General features: G+C 34.3%; 1 protein-coding gene across 19 annotated transcripts in view; it reads right to left on the bottom strand.

Annotated features, from left to right (window-relative positions):
* Positions 1-19911, bottom strand: part of SOX5 (SRY-box transcription factor 5) — a 938132-nt gene that overhangs the window by 288436 nt on the left and 629785 nt on the right. The window lies entirely within an intron of this gene.

Genomic DNA, 19911 nt, shown 5'->3' with positions numbered 1-19911 from the left:
ATATTCTGCATAAAAGACATTAAATTGATTTTCAGGCACTTTCAAGAGGAGTTATCCTGAGATGAAATAAAAATTAATTTTCATACTTAAAGGTTTTCCTTGTACAATTTCTTCCATAATCCTCTTGACTTTTCACAACGTAGATCACTTCTTAAAAACAAACCTATGTCCTAACATCTTTGAGGAAACAGTCTTCCCATAAGTGTATTTCTTAATACAATAGTTTAAAAAGTTTCCATTAAAATATATTTGAGAGTGCGCATATTTAATATTCATGCTCATAGAGTATGGCCATATTTGTACATTTCTTCTCTAAGATATGTTAACAGGATCTGTTACCTCAAAGAAGGGATGAATCACATGATATCTAATGTTTTTAAGGTTAATGCTAATATTTTTGACTAGCATAAAAAGATACTAAAAATATTTTATAAAATTGTCATTTTAATTTTTAAAAATAGATTAAAATTGAGTTAATACAATCTTAATCCTTTGATATGATTTTTTGTTTGTTTCTGGATATTAGTGAGTACAGAACATCAGCTATGTACAAACATCAGTTGGGTGGGATTGAGGAAATTTGGGGAAGGCAAAATTCAAAAAATGTGTGCTAACAGAATCTTCAAAATTATTCTAAACCTCAAAGGGTTTCCATTTCTTACAAACATTTACAGAATATGCCTATAATTGCTATGTCTTGACTGAATATTCTATATGCAATACTATCAGATGAACTTTAGCTTATAATGTATGTGGGTTTAGAAATCAAAATGCACAATGCAGTAATTACAAGTCCCTGCAGGCTAAGTGAAAGTACAGTTCTGGAATTATTTAAAACCAGACATAAATACAAGCAAACACATAAACACACGCACACACCCTAAAAAGAGCAATCACAAATTCATTCGGTAAACTAAGAAATGTTTTTATGAATGACCCATAAGTACCCAATTGCTCAATTTCCTGTGCAAACCAGAATAGAGCAAAACTTCTGTATTCATTTTCCACAGATCTTTCTTCTCATTTATTTCTAGGGTCAAAAGCAGAAGTACCCCAATTTTAGCTTCACTTTGGATGTTTCTATTTTATGCTCCATTTTCATATTTTATGATGACAAACTTTGCAAATAAGAATTTAGCAGCTGAAATCCACTTGCCGTAATTGAAAATTGCACACATCTTTCACCAGCACATTGATAAAAGGAATAACACCCAAAGTGTATGCAATCCAGTATATTAAAATATCAGAAAATATTTCAAAATAAAGTATAATCAAACAATAGCTCACTTTGTATATCACTAATATTTTATACCTTGCAAAAGACATATTTTAGAGAGTTTAATATTATTCACAAGTATTCTATACTCAGTTATCACAATGGAATACAAATTAATTAAAATAATTAAGCATCACTGCTATTTCACACACAGATATTTATCTTGTTGCTATTTCACCTGTCTGATTACATTTCAGCCTCTAGCACTGTTGATCCCTTTAACAGATTCATGTAGTTAGCAGATGTTTCAGAGTGGGACTCCACTGTTCATTTGCATGGTGAATAGCTTGTTAAGGAGTTAGACACAGTCTTCAGTCAAGTCCTGTCATTTTCAGTTTTTTTCCCTGGGATTACATTCACCTAAGGTAATGGCTGCATGTTTCTCTTCACATTGCTGGCAGGTGAACATCCAGGGAGTCCACTAATAAATACGGTAGTGGTCCAGCCCAGCAATATATATGTGATCAAGTGTTGTGAGCTCTAAGGACAAGCTCTGGTATTTTCCAGTAGAGCTCTCAGAACTGTGATGTATGACTTCTAAGGTCTAATGATTAAAAGACGGTTCCAAACTTTGAAGATGAGGTTGATAATCTTCCTGTTATTCTTGAACAAGCTTTACTTAATGTCACCCCCTGTGTCACCTTTGCGACCATGAGACAAAAGAAGGGATCTGCCTAAGATGATATGTGTATCTATCTCATTGAAGTATCTTTTTAAAAATGCATTCTTCTAAAGGGGGTATTATGATTAGCATGTATAATGTGGGGGGTGGGGGGAAAAGGGAGGGCTGTGCAACACAGAGAAGACAAGTAGTGATTCTACAACATCTTACTACGCTGATGGACAGTGACTGTAATGGGGTGTGTGTGGGGGACTTGGTGAAGGGGGGACCCTAGTAAACATAATGTTCTTCATGTAATTGTAGATTAATGATAACAAAATTAAAAAAATGCATTCTTCTTAGTTAATCCTAAAGACCGCATTTTGCTATGAGATAAGTATCATTTTAACCATAATATTCAAATATTAGTTTAGATAATATGGTGATTAAGGAGAATTAACTCATTTGAAAAAAAGAGATTATATGTAATCTGTGTATATGTGGCTGAGTAGCCAGGTACATATGTTCCTGTTACTGTCCAAATGGCATTTCATCCTTGACTTCTAGCCTCAAGAACACATTACCATGCTTACTTTCCTGTCCTATAAACTGAAATTAAATTCATACAGGATAGTAAAAACATTATATTTAATAAGTCAATCTATCAGACTCCAAATGCTAAGAATAACAGCTGATACTATTGAATATTTACTTTATGACAGGCACCGTTTGAAGTGTTTTACATACATGAATTCAGTTAATTCTCATGACAAGCCTAAATATGATTCACACTTCATAGCTGGAGAAACTCGGGCACACAGACTTAAGTAAATGCCTGAGATCATAAAACTAATAAAAGGTAGAGTTGGTAATCAGCTCCAACTTAGAGCCCCCTGTTTCTCAACCACAGTGCCAATATTACCTCTCTCATAAAAAAAAACTAAAAAAAACTATAACTATGTTGGTATCTATCAGTGTTAAGGGTGAACACTGTCTTCTTAATAATTATGAAAATGAGAAGTTTTCATCCCAGTTCAACTGGGATGTTCAACTCCTAGAGAAATGATATAAATGCATTGAAATTAATTAATCCAACTATATTATAGAATTATAAAGCTCTCTTCATCGAACTGTCCACTGGGTTATTTATATTTAAAAAACAAATCTCAAGGTTTATATAATTATTTAAATCAGACACATAAATTTGATGTCTAAGTGGGTAATCAAAGTAATGGTGCTCAGTAGTTTTTATTTTTTTAAATCTATCTTTATAAAATGTGTGGGCATTTCTAGCACCCTTTCTAGTACAATAAAGTTTTGAACTTAGAAAAAAAACAATTCAGAGGATTTGGGCTATCTTTAACTAGATTCTTATTGATGCAAATTCATTAATGTTGATATTGCATAGAGACAGCAATAAAATGAACTGCAGATACATAAAGAAAGTGCTTTAGTGCTGAACAATACTTGACGTGGTCATGTTCTTCTAGTAATGAGATGTTCTTGTAAATGTCACTAGGACAAGGCATAACAAAACTCTGAAAAATATCTTAAAATTTCTATTATTTGGGTGAAGATGGTCAAAACATGTCCAATTATAAAGTAAATAAGTCCTCGGTACGTAATTTACAGCATGGTGACCATTGCTAATAAAATTGTATTGTATATTTGAAAGCTGCTAAAAGAGCACATCTTAAAAGTTCTCATCACAAGAGAAAAAGTTTTGTAGCTTTGTGTGATGATGGATGTTAACTATCCTTACTGTGATCACCTTGCAACACAAATACCAAATTCTTACGTCGTACACCTGAAGCTAACAATAATGTTATGTCATTTATATCTCAAGTTTTACAGTGATGTGGTTATTCCTTAAATTCTTTAAAAATTGGAGAGAAATGCATATCACAAATGTTTATCCTGAAACTAAATTAGATTACTTTCAACCTCCTCTGCCAAACTTAATTTAATAATAGAAAAACATTCGTGATTACTGTATAAAAAACTCAATGATTTTTAAAGTTTTCTTGGTTACAATAATTTTTCATAAAAAGTCTGCATGGTACCTAAATCGGTAAAGCTTACCCCCTTTTGGATTATAGATCCTTTGATGATCTCTCTAGATGTTCTCCATAACACATGCATACAGGCAGACACACACTCGTGCAAATGCACATAATTTCACATACAGCTTTAGAGAGTTCATTTCCTACTTTAACAGTTCTAAATATGAACTTCCTCCATGAAATCCCTTAGGAACTCAAAATCATGGCCTCCAGGTTAGGAAGCTCTTACCTAAGCATATATCTTCTCAGATCAGTATTATAAACTCGTCAGTATCTACAGTTAAATGATTTTAAAACAAGTTATATGCAAAAGAGCCTCAAATTATAAATTTATTGACATTTTATTCAGATAAACTTATCTAAAGGTATATGTGCCAATAAATTAAAATATTACTCTTCCTAAGATAAGCATTTACAAAGACAGTAATATTTTTGCTATACTTTAAAGAATAATAAACACATTGAAGAAAAGAGTACCATACTAAGGGAATCATTCTCTTCTTACTCAGCACGTCACCTTGTGATAATTCACATACAAATTTGAAATGGAAGGCAGAACAAATTGCTAACTTTTGTACATGAATGTTACCATTTTGACAGATCATATCACTTCACTTTTTGAATATGAATTTTCCTGAAAACACGGTGTAATCATATGAATGCTACAATGAAGCAAGACCAAAAACTTAAGAAAGCTCAGTAGATAACATCACTTTCTTGGTTAATATGATCAAATTCAGTATTCTGGGAATAGGGTACAGTCAGTTCCCAGGACCTATAAAACAAAAGTCAGCACATATAAAGAGATCTTTGAAGAACGCCTGTTATATTTGTGTTAACTGCTGGTGTTAAAGCCATCCAATTTAAAATATTTTCCAAACTTTTGCTTAAAAAAAGAGTAGCCTAATGTGTTCTTAGGTCTAGTTGAATTCCTAGTGCCTAAACAACCAGAGGGTAGACTGAGGTTTTAGATACTAGATGAGTGATCTATACATATATCTAGGGATAGAACCAGCAGGCTATATATTTGCATTTAGTTTTAAGTTCCCTAGAAGGTTGTCACCATCAGATGCCAGGCTTGGACTGACTCTTGATTGCTCACAAGCAGTCATAAGGAACCAAAGTCAGTTTTTGAAGAATGCTCGTATCTTACGTATTTCCACATCTTGTGAGATCACTGAAATTCCCAGCAAAGTAGTACTGTAAATCCTTAAGTCATTCTATCATCACAATTTAAAAAATACATAGAAATTCTAAAATATTCTAATATATACTGGCATCTTTTTAGCTCTGTGAGCTATGGAAGGTTCTATTTCATGCCCAGTTCTAATTGTTAAGAATACCGCTGAGACCTCAGAGCTTCATTTACTTCCGTAATGCAGACAACATCCTTTGGGGCACATCTAATATTCTAAATAGTGACAGTCCTCATCAAGTGTAAGTAAAAAGTTATTATTTGATAAAAATGGCTCCATTTTATTTCAAATATAGGATGTAGTCCATATTTCAAAGATTTTTAAAATGTATTTTGGACAGTGCAAAAAAAAAAAAACAGTGAAAGCTGTTTGATGGTTCTTCAAAGCCTGAAAATGTAGCATCTTTTAAAGATTCCTTTGCTGTACAATAGGATGGAAATGCAGCAAAAGTCTAACTTGGTATGCATTTTATTGGCCAAGCATTGAGATGAAATGTTAGCTTGGGCTCATTTTTAATTATTCACCAGAAAAACTAAACCAACATTTAAAAGTGCATCCTTTTTAAAATGTATTCACCAAACAATAATAAAGGACAGGAAATTTGTATAAATATGATTCTCAGATGGTGGTCCAGATTGGCATCACCTGGGAACACCTTATGTATTTCTCTCAAGCCTCACCCCAGAATTCCTGAATCAGAAATTCAGAAGGTGAAGCCCAAGGATGTGATGTGACAAGACTACCAGGGGAGACTGATGCACACTAAAGTTTGACAACTATGGTTTAGGAAAAGCTGAGAATTAAAAAGAGAAAAAGAGGGAGAGAAGAGAAGGAAAGAGGGTGATGACTAAAAGCTACAGTGGTGAAGAAAGATGTCATAGAGGTGATGGGACTTAATTGCTTTGAAAGGAGAGCAGAAAGGTAATACATTCCAGGGAGGAGAGGGACTTGAAGAGTCAGCAAACACACAGGGGTAAAAATGACCAATACATGTGGACAATATCCAACATATCATAGATAAATTTTCACAAATGCCTAGGGTGCCTAAATGGTTTTCTTGGCTTCACTGGAGATGGATGGTAATTATAGATTTGCTTTGTTTATGTCACCGTATTCCTATTATGTTAATATGTGTGTGCAAATTAGTTAGTAGTTTAAAACCTATACATGCTGAAGTTACTCTGCAAGAAGATATGTCAAAGAAATAATCAATCCTCCCATGTTTCCTTCATATGCTACATCTATAGCTTTTCTTCTTCCTTCCTAATTACAACCCTTAAATAGAATTCGTGCCTCATATCGAATTTACCGAGTATCATAATTCCTCCAGGTGGTAAAGATACCTCGAGACAAGTGCTGGGCATAGAAGCCACAGGGCATAAATCTGCAAAGAAGTAAAAAGCTAACCTTTGCAAACAATATGGCTTCTCTCTCACTTACCAACTTTACATCTCCCTGTATGGCCCCAGAAGATGACTGGTTAGCCAGAGACGGGTAAGATTCCTCAAGGGAGGAACAACCTAAGACAGGCACAGTCGCAGGGGGGCCATCAGGTGAGAATTTGGGGATCAACAGAGGTGAGGCTCAGAACCTCACCCCCCCCTGCTTTGAGAGAAATCTTCTGCATCCGTGGATGTCTTGCTGCCCTTGTCTAGCCTGGATTAATACTTAGTCCATAGGCACACACCTGATCATCTGATCATCTACATTTGCCTTCTTACAGCACTAAACTATGTTTTCTACCTTTATCTTGCATCTACCTACCACTTCAGCATTTTATTAAAAATAAAAATAATAATAATAATAGGAGAAATGTGGGATCAACATATAAATCAAGTACAAAAATCAAACGAATATTCATATTTGACCTGATTGTTTATAGGTCATATTGCATGATCAAAACCAAAAGTTTCTGTGATGACTGCCCTTGTACTGTTCACCATGTAAGAATTTATTCACTATGTAGGAATTCGTTCACCATGTAAGAACTTGTTCGTTATGCTTCAGAAGATTGGAGACTGACAAGAACTAGGCTTGAGATGGATTAATGATTGTGCATTGAGCGTTGACCCCCCTATACTGAATTTTATTGTTGTTAACAACCATTTGATCAATAAATATGAGATGCCCTCTCAAAAAAAAAAAATGACCAATACAGGTTTACGTTTGACTTCTTACTAACTATATAGATCAGAGAACCTGAGAATTATGTCAAAATTGCATTGTGGTGACAGATTGTTTTTAGAAATGTACTAAAAGTGTAGTTTGGATTTGTAAATAGTTCAATCTTATTTGTAATATGATAATAAAACAGTGATAGCATGTTTCCTTTGTTTTTGTAAATCAGTATCATATTTGCCATCTTACTTCATTCCAGTGGGTGAAACAGAAATTTCAGGGCAAATTTTGTGACTCAGCAAGAGACTGCACAAATAGGAAAATCCATATTGGGAAATATCTTCATTTGCATGTGGATGCTACATGGGCAGATGTGTCTAATGGGTGTTTTTTAAATACTCTTTTAAAATCACATTTCCTAAGAATCTCAGAAATTCTGCATTCAAGACTAACATGGGTGTGTTCATGTGCTCTCAAAACCACTTAATAAGTAAAAGAGGCATTTAGAGAATTCTAATACATTAACTAATAGAACCTGTAAAAACAAAGAACATTTTGTGACAGCCTCATTACCTTCCTGCTGATGATTTGTGCACTGTGTCTTATGTTTAAACAATCTGGCAAATACACTTTAAAATATTTGATGGTCTCTTCCCCGAGGGCTCAAAGGTCAACAATAAGATGTTTCTAAACAAGAATTAGACTACACATCAAAATACTTTCCTCTAACACTAGCATTGTGGATTATATAAAAATACTTCAAGAAATAAAAAAACACATTCCTTGTACCTAGCCACTAACTGTATATAATAATTCATTTGTCATTTTCCTATGGAGCCTCTAAACGTTCTTACAGTAGTTGTTAAAAACTTGACCAAATATCTTTTACTCCGAGTATGGAGGAAGACATGAAACTTGAAGAATTCCTACACTGTTTGGGAAATGACTTCATTTTACCCCACAGAACAATGAGCAGTTTCTTACACAGAGAAGAGACTTGGTAAAATTAATAACCTAAGTGTTTGCTAGCATCATTTATAGTTGGGAACTGACTACATATTCAGGGCTAAGTGAAATAGATTGTGAATCCCCTATGTAGTAAAATATGGTGTCATCAAAGAATGTAAAGCAGTGGTGAAGCAAATTGGAGTCAGAACTCAGGATGCCTGGGTTCAGATCCAGGCTCTATCATTTATTAACTACACATAACCTTGGGAATATTATCTATCAAACCTCAGTTTATCTATCTGTAATATGGGATAATAAGTGACAAGTAATTCATATGTACTATTATACAGTATCATTGATCTCCAGAACTTAACAGCAGTAAAAATAATTATTAAAAAATAAAATATATTATTGATTCACTTAATTTTCTCTTTCACATATGCAATAAAAATGTTTGGAATGCTAACTTGTGAGGCAGCATAATGATCCTGGCAGCTAAGAGCAGAGTATCTGAGGCCACATAGCTTTGGTTCAAATTCTGGTTCCACCAATTCAGGAGCTGTGTGAGCATGGGCAAGTTATTTCATCTTTATACCCTTCAGTTATCTCACCTATAAAATAGATAATACTATTATCTACTTCATTGGATTGTTAGTGGATTATGAATTATGAATAATGAGTTATATGAGTTAGGGGATTCCAAGAGTTAATTTCTGAATTACATATTACAGAACTCATAACAATTGTAACTGGATAATGGCAAGAGCTGTATGAGTATTTGTTAAAATATGTATGTTCCAGGCATCATATTAGAATATAATGATGAACAGAACACAGGATACATAAAAGCAAATGAGGAAAAGCTAGCCTGTTTACCAGGAAGGTGGAGAAGATATTGGCCAGAGACAAACTCCCTCCTCCACCCACCCCAATAAAATGCATATACAAGTAGTTTCATAGTCTTTTCTGCTATAATCAAACTGCATTCACAGAATCAAATTTTTTAGTAATTTAATTTTTTTAAGGTGGCCCATTTTTAAAGATAAACTAATACAAAGTTTTTTAAAGAAAAAAAGTAGTCCACAAATTGTTATGTGACATTAATGTGCTTTTATCTCTGTTGCACACCCAATTTTCAAACTTCACAGTTTCATGGTCCTCTACAAACTCAGGGAAATGATCAAAGAAAGAATGATCAATTACTCCTCATTACAAAATAAAACTTTTTAAAGTCAAAGCCTGAAAAAAATTAGAGTAATGAATTATTTTTCATAAATACATGACACCAATTATCTATTATACCATATTTCTACTTTTCTTTCATATTTCTCTTTCTTCTTGTGAGATAAACATATCAAGATTTTTCTTTCTTCATGAAACGTTAGCACCACAGATCCTCTTGCAAACAAACCCTTAGGTTCCTGCACACCGGAAATACAAAACAACAGCAAAGGTAGTAGTTGGAAGGATCGATTAAGTGCTAGGTCTCCATTCTTGCTAGCTTCCCTCTTCTTTGCCCCAAAGCCACCGTGAATGCAGTCCCTTACTGGCAGTGTGTGTCCTTACTAGAAAAGGCTGATTTCATTGCCCAATGTCAGTCGATTCTTTTATGTCATTAGACTAATCCCATCTTCCTACTAAAAAAAAAAAGAAGCTAAAGGCTTATTTTTTATACTAATTAAGACTTTCAATAGAGCACTATGTTTATAGCAAAAGTAACACATTTTTCTTTGAAAGGGACCATTAGCATGAATTGACATTAAGCAGTTAAAAATGAGATTTAAGAAGGACAAGCTTCAATTCTCATTCCAAAAGTAATGATAAGGCATCAAGCAGTTCACACACTCATAAAATTCCCCAAGTAGCTAACTAATTATTCACAGCATAGAGCAGAAACTCCTCAGCCTGCTCTAAGCAGGCAATATAAGGACCATCTTGTAGCACACACGGTCTCTGAGACACTGGCATTCTTTAGGTAAAACATAGGTTCTCTGCAAAGATTATTTCCATGCAGTTTATTTTAGTAATGCTATATATCAACTTTATTATTTTATTCTTAAAGTTTGAAGACTATTGAATATTTTTAAACTACTAGACATTTTCCTAACCAAATATACAGAATCTATTTAAATCCAGTAATATTTCAGTAAAAATAAAGCTACCACTCTTGCAGTTCTTCAAGAACTGTTATAAAAGTTTTATGGACATTATCTCTATTAATTCTCCAAGAAATTCCATGAAGATTGTTATTCCTATGTAACAGATGAGAAAATTAAGCTCCTAAGAGTAATTTATCCAAAGTAATAATAGGAAATGGTAAATTGGGGAACTGAACCCAATATTAAGTAACTTAAAATCCATTCTGGTCATCATTAAAATTATACTGCCTTCTTCAACTGATTCAGGTGCTACAAGAGATGCTGAAGGTATGAAAGAATAAAGCTCGGTCTCTCTCCTGAAGAGTTTAAATTAAATTAGATAAGCATTTGATGCTAGCCACTCTGACTGGTGTGAGGTGATATCTCATTGTGGTTTGATTTGCATTTCCCTGATGATTAGTGATGTGGAGCATCTTTTCATGTATCTGTTGGCCATCTGCATGTCTTCTTTGGAGAAACATCTGTTCAGATCCTCTGTCCATTTTTTAATCAGACTGATTTTTCTTTGGCATTGAGTTGTATGAGTTCTTTACATATTTTGGATAGTAACTATGGAAAACAGCACGGAGGTTCCTCAAAAATTTAAAAATAGAAATACCATATGATCTAGCAATTCCACTTCTGTGTATTTACCCAAGAAAAGCAAAAACATTAATTTGAAAAGATACATGCACCCCTACATTTAGTGCATTATTTACAATATAGTATGAAAGCAAACCAAGTGTACATTGATAGATGAACAGATAAAGAAGATGTGGTATATATATACACATATATATACATACACACACACACACACATGCACACAGTGGAATATTACTCATCCACAATAAAATAATCTTGCCATTTGCAACAACAAGGATGAACCTAGAAGGTATTATGCTAAGTGAAATAAGTCAGAGAAAGACAAATACCATGTGATTTCATTCACATGAAGACTCTATAAAACAAATGAACAAACAAAAAAACCCCAGAAACAGACACATAAGTACAGAGAATAAACTGGTCTCTGCTAGGGAGGATGGTAGGAGGATGGGCAAAAAAGGTGAAAGGGATTAAGAGGCACAAACTTACAGTTGTAAAGTAAGTAAGTCGCAGGGATGAAAAGTAAAGCATAAGGCACACAGTCAGTAATATCATAATAATTTTGTATGGCAACAGATGTTATCTACACTTATTGTGGTGAGCATTCTGTAACGTATCTAACTGTTGAGTCACTATGTTGTGCACTTGACACCAACATAATATTGTATGATCGAGCATACTTCAAGAATTCTTTTTTCATAAATAAATTTGACAGGCATTTAAATACACAAGCAACAATTAGTAATCATAGCAACTATAATAATTAATAAATTGTATAATAATAATTTATACACACAGAAGTGTAAAGAAAAGAAAACATTGGAAAAGAAAACATTGGGAATCAAAGGAAGGTGGGAACTTCCTCATCATAGCATCAGCACACTGTTTGGGGGTCACTTAACTTTCTTTCTACACCATGAAGGTGGGAACATGTCTCATTGCTCACCATGTACCCTGGACTGTATTATTCATGTTTAATAAATACATATGGAGCTAATTTAGTTAAGTATTTATGTATAGATACTATTTTGGTCTAAGCCTAGAAAAAAACAGTGTAAAGAAAAATAGAGCATTCCCAGAGTTACCATCAAGACAATTTAATAGTGCGCATGCGCGCGCGCGCACACACACACACACACACACACACACACACACACACACACACACACACAGAAGAGGGTAGTAGCTTACCCCAATGAAATGGAGAATGATAAATAAGAATGTCTATCCCAGGAGGGTCATTTTATGAGGGGTCAAGAAAATCAAATAAAATTGTTTACATTTGACCTGACAGGCAATGGAGAACTAGTCTAGATTCTGCACTAGGTGATTCTCCTTATTAGGTAGGTTGTTAAGAAGATTAGTCTAACTGTGCTATGGAGAATGAACTGAGTAGAGAAAGTAAAGATCTCCACATGCTACATACATGATGATGAAAAAGAAAACTCCCTATTCAATTGTAGCTGTGAGAACTGAAAAGAACCATGAAATCTTAGAAACAATTTGAAGCAAGTAATGATAGGATTAAATAGTTTGAAAATAAAGTATAAAGGGTCAAAGATAAAAGTTCTTATTTAGGAGGCTTAAATGATTACAGTATTGACAGAAACAGAATGGCTAGCAAACAGAGATGATTGCTAAAATAGAATCAGTATATCTAAAAAAATAATAAACCCACCTAACTAAATCTGTCTAAACTGGAGAATTAGCCCTAATTTCTCACCCCAGAACTGCAAATAATAGATTCTATATAATCTTCCTTAGGATTCAAATGGTGGGTTTATTGTGTGAGATCTTTAAATTTGCATGTGGAACATCCAGATGCAGATGTGCCTCAACGTACAAGATGCAGGTAAAGAAATAAAGGATGTAAAATAATAACTTATGAACCACTTACTTCCAGTGAATGGTTAAATCCATTTTATAAGCTCTCAGACAGTATCCACCAAGAGCAAATGGCCAAGCCCTGTTCACATTTGCCTAAAAATGACAGTTATTATTGGGTATCACCTAATCCTTCAGTAGCTCAGGTTTATCACATAAATTTTTGAAATTTTACCATTACTTACAATTAGATTTTGAAAGATGGAAGATGTTCTATAAGGGAAAATGCATATCTAGAAATAATAATCAGCACCTAGAGAATATGCAAAACAGAGAGAAACTGGGAAATGAGAAGGCTCTAGAATAAAAAATGTCAGAATAAAGGATTTTTGTTATTCCAGGAAGACGGAAGTATGATAAAAAGTACTGTACAAATAAAGGACAAAATTGGAAAATGACACCTCTTCCCTTTATTGACAATGAATGGGATCTCAGAACACTGAGTTCTTGGTGTCATGGGTTCAGCCCCTAAACTCCTTGTGGCATAGATGTCAGAGTTAGAATAGGGGGAAACAAAAATGAAAATTATGAACACCAAAGAAAGTGCAGAAACCTAACTGCCATAGCCCTTTACTGAGCTGTGACCACAAGATCACAGGTGTAAATGAGAGATGATGGTGTTTTCTCCCCATTAATAAATTCCTCCATCAAGGGAACTCCGAGTATACATATAAAAAATGAAATTGATTTTCAGTCATATTAAATCCTATGGCATATGTTTTCCAGTTATTGTAAATGAAATAGTTTGGATTTTGGACAGATGTGTTCTGTCCTACAATTTTACTTGAATTCTGGACTTCTAAATACCCATGGATGTTTCTGATAGTCCAAAGTGATCCTGGCTTGGTGCTCAGTAACACACAAAAACACCAATCCAAAATAAAGGCATGTGTTCTTTATGTGCTGCCTGCCAAGAGAATATAGGCTTTATTTGTGCTATAAAGCTACACTGTTGGACTACTGGAGCTTCTGAATAGTCCTCCTATGTAAGCCTGAAATTTATTAAGACTGACTGTCAGGATAGGAACCAAACAGGTATCTCTATACTTACCAGCTCTGAGATGATACAAACACACAGGCTTCCTACAGAAGTCCGTTACTATCCATTCATTATACTTAGCAATATCAAACAGGGAAAAAAATAATTAAAATGCTCCTATTGAGCACTTAGAGTCCTTGAACATAGACAGAGGGTGAACACAAAGAATATTTGGTTATAAGAGTCACACTTCATCTCTATAATTAATTTTTTTACGGTACATTTTTTGGTGTTTCCATTATTTTTCTGCTGCTCCCTTGGTTCTAACAGAAGTATACATGTCCACGTATATATTTCATTAAGAGGAAATAAAAGGGTTGTCTTTAGTTAAGATGTTTCCATTCACAGACACCACACATTTAAAAAATAAATTGCCTGAATAAATTCAATTATCTTGAGAAGCAAAGGAAATCACATGCAAATGACACTATATGCAGAGGCCATTCCAACAGCTTCATGTTTATTTTTATTGTTTCAGTCACTGGAAGAGAGAGGCTGTCAAAAATTTAACATCTCTTCCTTTTAAAGGTCCAGTGTCTCTGGTACTGAAAATTTCATGAACAATAATATTAAGAGAATGTGTCTACTACTGAAAATAAGAGAAGGTTCACACTCCCTTCAACTTGATGCCAGCACACAAGCAGGCCACCATACACCTGGGTTGTATTTTTTGCAGGCCTACAAAAAAACAAAATATAATATTTAACTTGTCAGTACTCAGGTATCAAACGAGCCAATGAAGACTGGCTTTAAAAAAACGGCTTATCCAAAAAAAGGTTAATAAATCTACATATGTTGTTAGCCCACAACGTGACTGTTAGTTCTGTCTTCTGATAGGAACCTTGTGAAGAGCAGGTGCTGTATAACTTTCTTATCAAGGAGACACTCTTGGCTTTAATACACCAATGAGCAGTAATTAAGTGATATTTCTGCCTTGTTCTTTGACTATGACAAAAATAATGGAAAAGATTTAGGCTGACTTTGTAACTGATTCTTACTGAAAATCTCTGGCATTTTACACAGAATTTCCGCGCTACCTGAGTTCTCTTGAAGCGCGAATGTACCAAGTCAATGTGGCATATTGACATATGTTCGTATTTTCTTGCCAATTCCAAATTCATTCATTCAAATCATTCATTGTTGGCCAAATTCTTATCCAGTTCCACAGAGACACCGATTTTCCTGGAAGTGAAGAGCAGCTTTATGCATGAATAAAGGGAAGTCACCAGCAGGTCTGGACATGGGGGAACTATGGGACTAGTGAGAGGATAAGGATTTGACCACAGCATTTCTTGAGTGTGGTAGAATCTAGTCTTAAATGACTGAAGTGACGACACTTTGAACACTTTCACTTGAGGGTCAATTCTAAAACTTGACAATTTGAATAACTGAACTTTTACACGGCTGTCTTACCTGATTGCTATATGAGTGAAGATAATTCTTTACCGTATATATGTATATATACAAAAACACAGATTTCATTCAGAATCTGAAGTTATATGCTTAGCAATAAAACAAAAGCACCATTTACTAAACTTAGAAATGTGCCAATCACTATATTGGGGTTTTTAGTAGACTATGGTCCCTCCTAACAGACCTGTGGAGTAGGTATTACCATCACTGGTTTTACACATACAGAAACTGAGTCTCTGATTTTTCAATTGTACTTTTAATCATTATATTATACAGTTTCTCATCAGACTGAAATTAATAGTTCTAATTTTACTAAACTTCATCTAATTTTCTAGTCACAGTTAATGCCATCTCTTACTACTATACAGTATGTCTAATATACCAGTTAGGTGTCATAATATACTTTGTTAACATATTCAATTTTCTATACTATTTTCAACTAACTACATGTCTTATGTTTCGAATTTTTGACTTGTATTCCCGAATGAAAATTAACAGTTTTATCAAACTTGTCAAATAACATTTTCAACAACACTTGCCCCCAACATACACACACATCTACCCCCCAATGAAGAATGCACACAAAATTTATTAAGCACACATGATTTTTGAAAAGCATTATCCTTGGTCCTAGAGGGAATACAAATAGTTTTTTATTAGTCATGTCCAATATCTTCCATGACTTTTTCAAAATATTTGAGACTATTGAATAGTTATTTTCTTAGCTCTCCAATGGATCACCCTCTGCTTTCTCTTCTTATCCCAGGCACTGCCTGTTCGGACCTTAATCCTCTAAAACATATTCAACCACTATACTAAGTTCTTACTTCTCTTTCTAAACTCTGTTACCAATATGATGTTGACATTGTTTGGTGAAGATCATTCAGTTTTCAAGAAAAAATTAGAAAGCCTTTGGCTGACACACAAACTGGGTCACCTCTCTCCACTCCATTTGGTGGTATAACCATTGTCTAGCTCCCTGCTTACCCCAGGCTACGCACTCTGAATTTTCTCACTTCCCTGCCTCTTTCAAGATGACTTCAAGCTTTAAAATTCAGCTTAGGTTTGCCTCCTTTGGGAATTGTAAATTCCCAATAAATATTTGTGGAATGAATGACTGCTGAAATTCACATTTCCATCTCTTTGCAGAGATGTTTCAATCATGTATATCCAATAGGCAGTTTTCCACCTAAATACATCAGTACTTCAAACCCAACATACATAAATGTGAACTCAGAATCCTGTCACCCAAAATGACTCACTGTTGTTTTTCTTCCTTAGAGTGGTACCAACATGCTCCCGGTCACACGCGATTGAAGCAAAAATCACTACTATGATTTTAAGCAAATCTCTTAACTTCTATGAACTTTATTTTTTTGTATCCCAAAATGAGAGATGTGGACTAAAAGACCTCTAAGATCTGATGCCAGGTCACAGTTATATAGGTCTGTGAGTGGCACACATAAGAGAACAGAGCAGGTAACTGTCTTACCTTGGTCCTGTCATCATTCTAAACCTTTATCCTATTGTCTTGCTTGCCATAGTCCACATAACGAAAATCTGTATTCACAGTAAGGTAGATTCAGAATTTGTATTATCTGCCACCACTGAAATGGATCAAATGGCCTGTCTGTCCTTGCGGAAAGGAATAGGCATTCCCTAGGCACTGTGCCACCACCAAATGGGCAGTGGTATCTTTTACTGAGAAAAGCAGATCTGTAAATTAAGCTCTAGTTGGGTATAAATAACAAAGGATGTAGTAAAAACAATTCCACATACAAACATACAGTAAATATAAAAAGTGTGAGTTTTAGCTAATAATATAGATATATGTATTTTACATAATTACATATGTATTATACACACACATATGTTTTAGCTAAACACAAATCAGGTATTTTTAACTTCAATTGAAAAGAAAATGACAAATGACATTTTGAAGAAAATGTGGAACGACAAAAATTGAGTGTCATAATTTAAATTGCCTTCCTCCTTCATTTTAATTTTGTTATTTTTTTCAATAAATGTGTTACAACTTGGGTTACTATTAGTATTAAGTGGTTTAATCCAGATTTCATAATTTGTCTTTTCTGCTTTCAGTAAACTTCTGTTCACTTGCAGTGGACAGTTCTATTTCATGGCTATACTCAATATTTCTAAAACAACACAATTAAGATTTCTTTTTGCTGATTTTTCTAAAATGCTTTATTTTTCATCGGATTTTGCCACATTCTGATTGCTCCAGCAGATTAAATAATGTCAAGATTGGGAAGAAAATACATTACAAGTACAGCTGACCCTTGAACATCTTGGGGGTTAGGGGTGGTCATCCCCACATAGTCAAAAATCTGTGCACAACTTTTGACTCCCTAAAAATTTAACTACTAATAGCCTATTGTTGACCTGAAGCCTTATGGATAATAGAGTCGATTAACATGTATTTTTTACATTATACCTATTTATATACTGTATTCTTACAATTAAGCAAGCTAGAGAGGAGAAAATGCTTTCTTAAGCTATTGCAAATCTCCAAAAAATTGACCAATCTATTTATTGAAAAGATCTGTGTATTAATGGATCTTTGTGGTTTAAACTTGCATTGTTCCAATCAACTGTATTTTGAAGCAACTGAAAAAAATTTTTTTTTCATATTTGAGCAAGAAAGGAAATACACATACTTCTGGTTATTTCTCATACTCTAGAAAATCTGCTCACTTTTGCTTATTCAAAGTCTCCGTATAATCTAATCTGGGTTACATGCAACAGTTTCTTTCTTTTCCTTTTTTTTTCTGATACAGAGCAGACAAAAAAAAATGTTTGGTCTAATTTCACAGAACTTACTCAACACTTCATAAGTTTCTCTAAACTACAAATAAGCAAGCCAATTACCAGCCAAAATATTTGGAAGACACCCATCTCCCCTCATTCCCACTCAGTCTGGGACTAAATCCCTTTTCAATTTTGCTTCCGTGGATCTAGTCTGGAAATAAACCAGAGTTAGACTTTTAAACTTTTTTCCTCTAAAGTACATATGTAGAGTTTAAACTAAATCACTAATTAATATTTAGTTCATGAGCTAGGATTTTTATAAATCTGTGCATCCACAACTTTTCATGGTTTCCCCACAATTACAAATTTATAAACTCCAAACTTCTGAGAGTATTCAAGGTTCTTTATCATCTGGCCTTAATCTACCTTTTCAAGTTTTTACCCTCAAATTATAGTCTCTAGAGTCGGGCTCATGCTTATTGGATGTGATTATTTTCTCCAGTTTGGTATCCATATATCAATAAGGTGGGAATCATGATTTGTGGACAATTGTGCAGATTACATGATATAATGCATACAAGAGCTTAGCATAATTCTAGTCCACGTTTAAATTTTTGAGAGGTGTAGTTCCTTTTCACTAGACTCCTTTACTAGATTACACACTCTAATCAAATAAGCTAAGTTGCTTAGAGTTCCCCTGAAAAGATACAAACAATAGTACAGGCTGTGTAAAACATAACTTTCACAACCATATTTGGATCTGTTCATTATTGTGAACTCTTTTCCCTCGGTCTACATGGAATTCTGCTTCCCCTCAATTTCTCTCCACCTCATCTTGTGTTTTTAAATTGTAACTATCCTTCAAGAGTCAGCTTAATCACCTTTGTTTTACAGAAGCCTTTCTTCACTTCTACCCTCTCAATGTAACCCCTTCAAGAACCACTCTTCTGTCCCACTTTTTAAATTGATCCTCCTTCTGACTTATTGTGGTTTGTACACATACATTAGATGTGTGCCACGGTCCCTCAGAGATGTGGTCCTCAAAGCACCAGTCCACACAAGACATGCAGCTACCCCAGATGGGTATCAGTTTTATTGGTAAACATGCTATTTAGTTCAGCTAATGTTCTACATAAAAGACTTTCTCAGTGAAGAAAGTGGCACAGACCACATTTTTAGAAGCACTGCTCTACAATCACTTGCCCAGAAATTTCCTTTTCTCCTTTAGTAGAAAATGATGTTCTTCCCCCACAAACTCTGACAACACATCATAAGCTCCTCCATCTGTAACACTCACCACAACATAATCAAAACTTTGATAGGATTTATATGTCTATCTGTTTTCTCCAACAGCAGAGCTTTCAAGATAAAAATGTGCCTTTTTCATCTTTGCATCTGACTATTTTATACAAAGGGGATATTCCATAAATCCTTGTTTATTTGAAATGACTTCTTTTCCCTGTCATGACACTGAAGAATGAGGCATTTTAGATTTGGGTAAAACATGACCTCCCCCTTTGTGACATCTCCTATCATACTCATAAGGCATCTAGGGTGCAGACACGATCTAGTGCAGACACTAAAGAGTACTGAAGTAAGAGCTAAGTGTAGAAGTTGCTTCTGGAATGAGACAAAGATTGGGAAAGTGAAGGAATGAAAAAAACAAAAAACACTGAAGAAGAAAAGAATATACTGAAGTCTATGCCATAAGAAATACAAAAGTTGAACAATTTCACATAGATTTGACATAGTATTGAGAAACCATCTGTAATTCAGCTATAATATTACGGAGATGGGGGCATGGTACAGAAGCATAAACACAGGAATAATTTATATAATTTCCACATTTTCTTTTTAGCT

Source organism: Manis javanica, chromosome 15 (genome assembly GCF_040802235.1).
Source record: "Manis javanica isolate MJ-LG chromosome 15, MJ_LKY, whole genome shotgun sequence".
NCBI lineage: Eukaryota > Metazoa > Chordata > Mammalia > Pholidota > Manidae > Manis > Manis javanica.
Note: the sequence above shows the minus strand (reverse complement) of the source record. Positions and strands in the feature narration are given on the sequence as shown.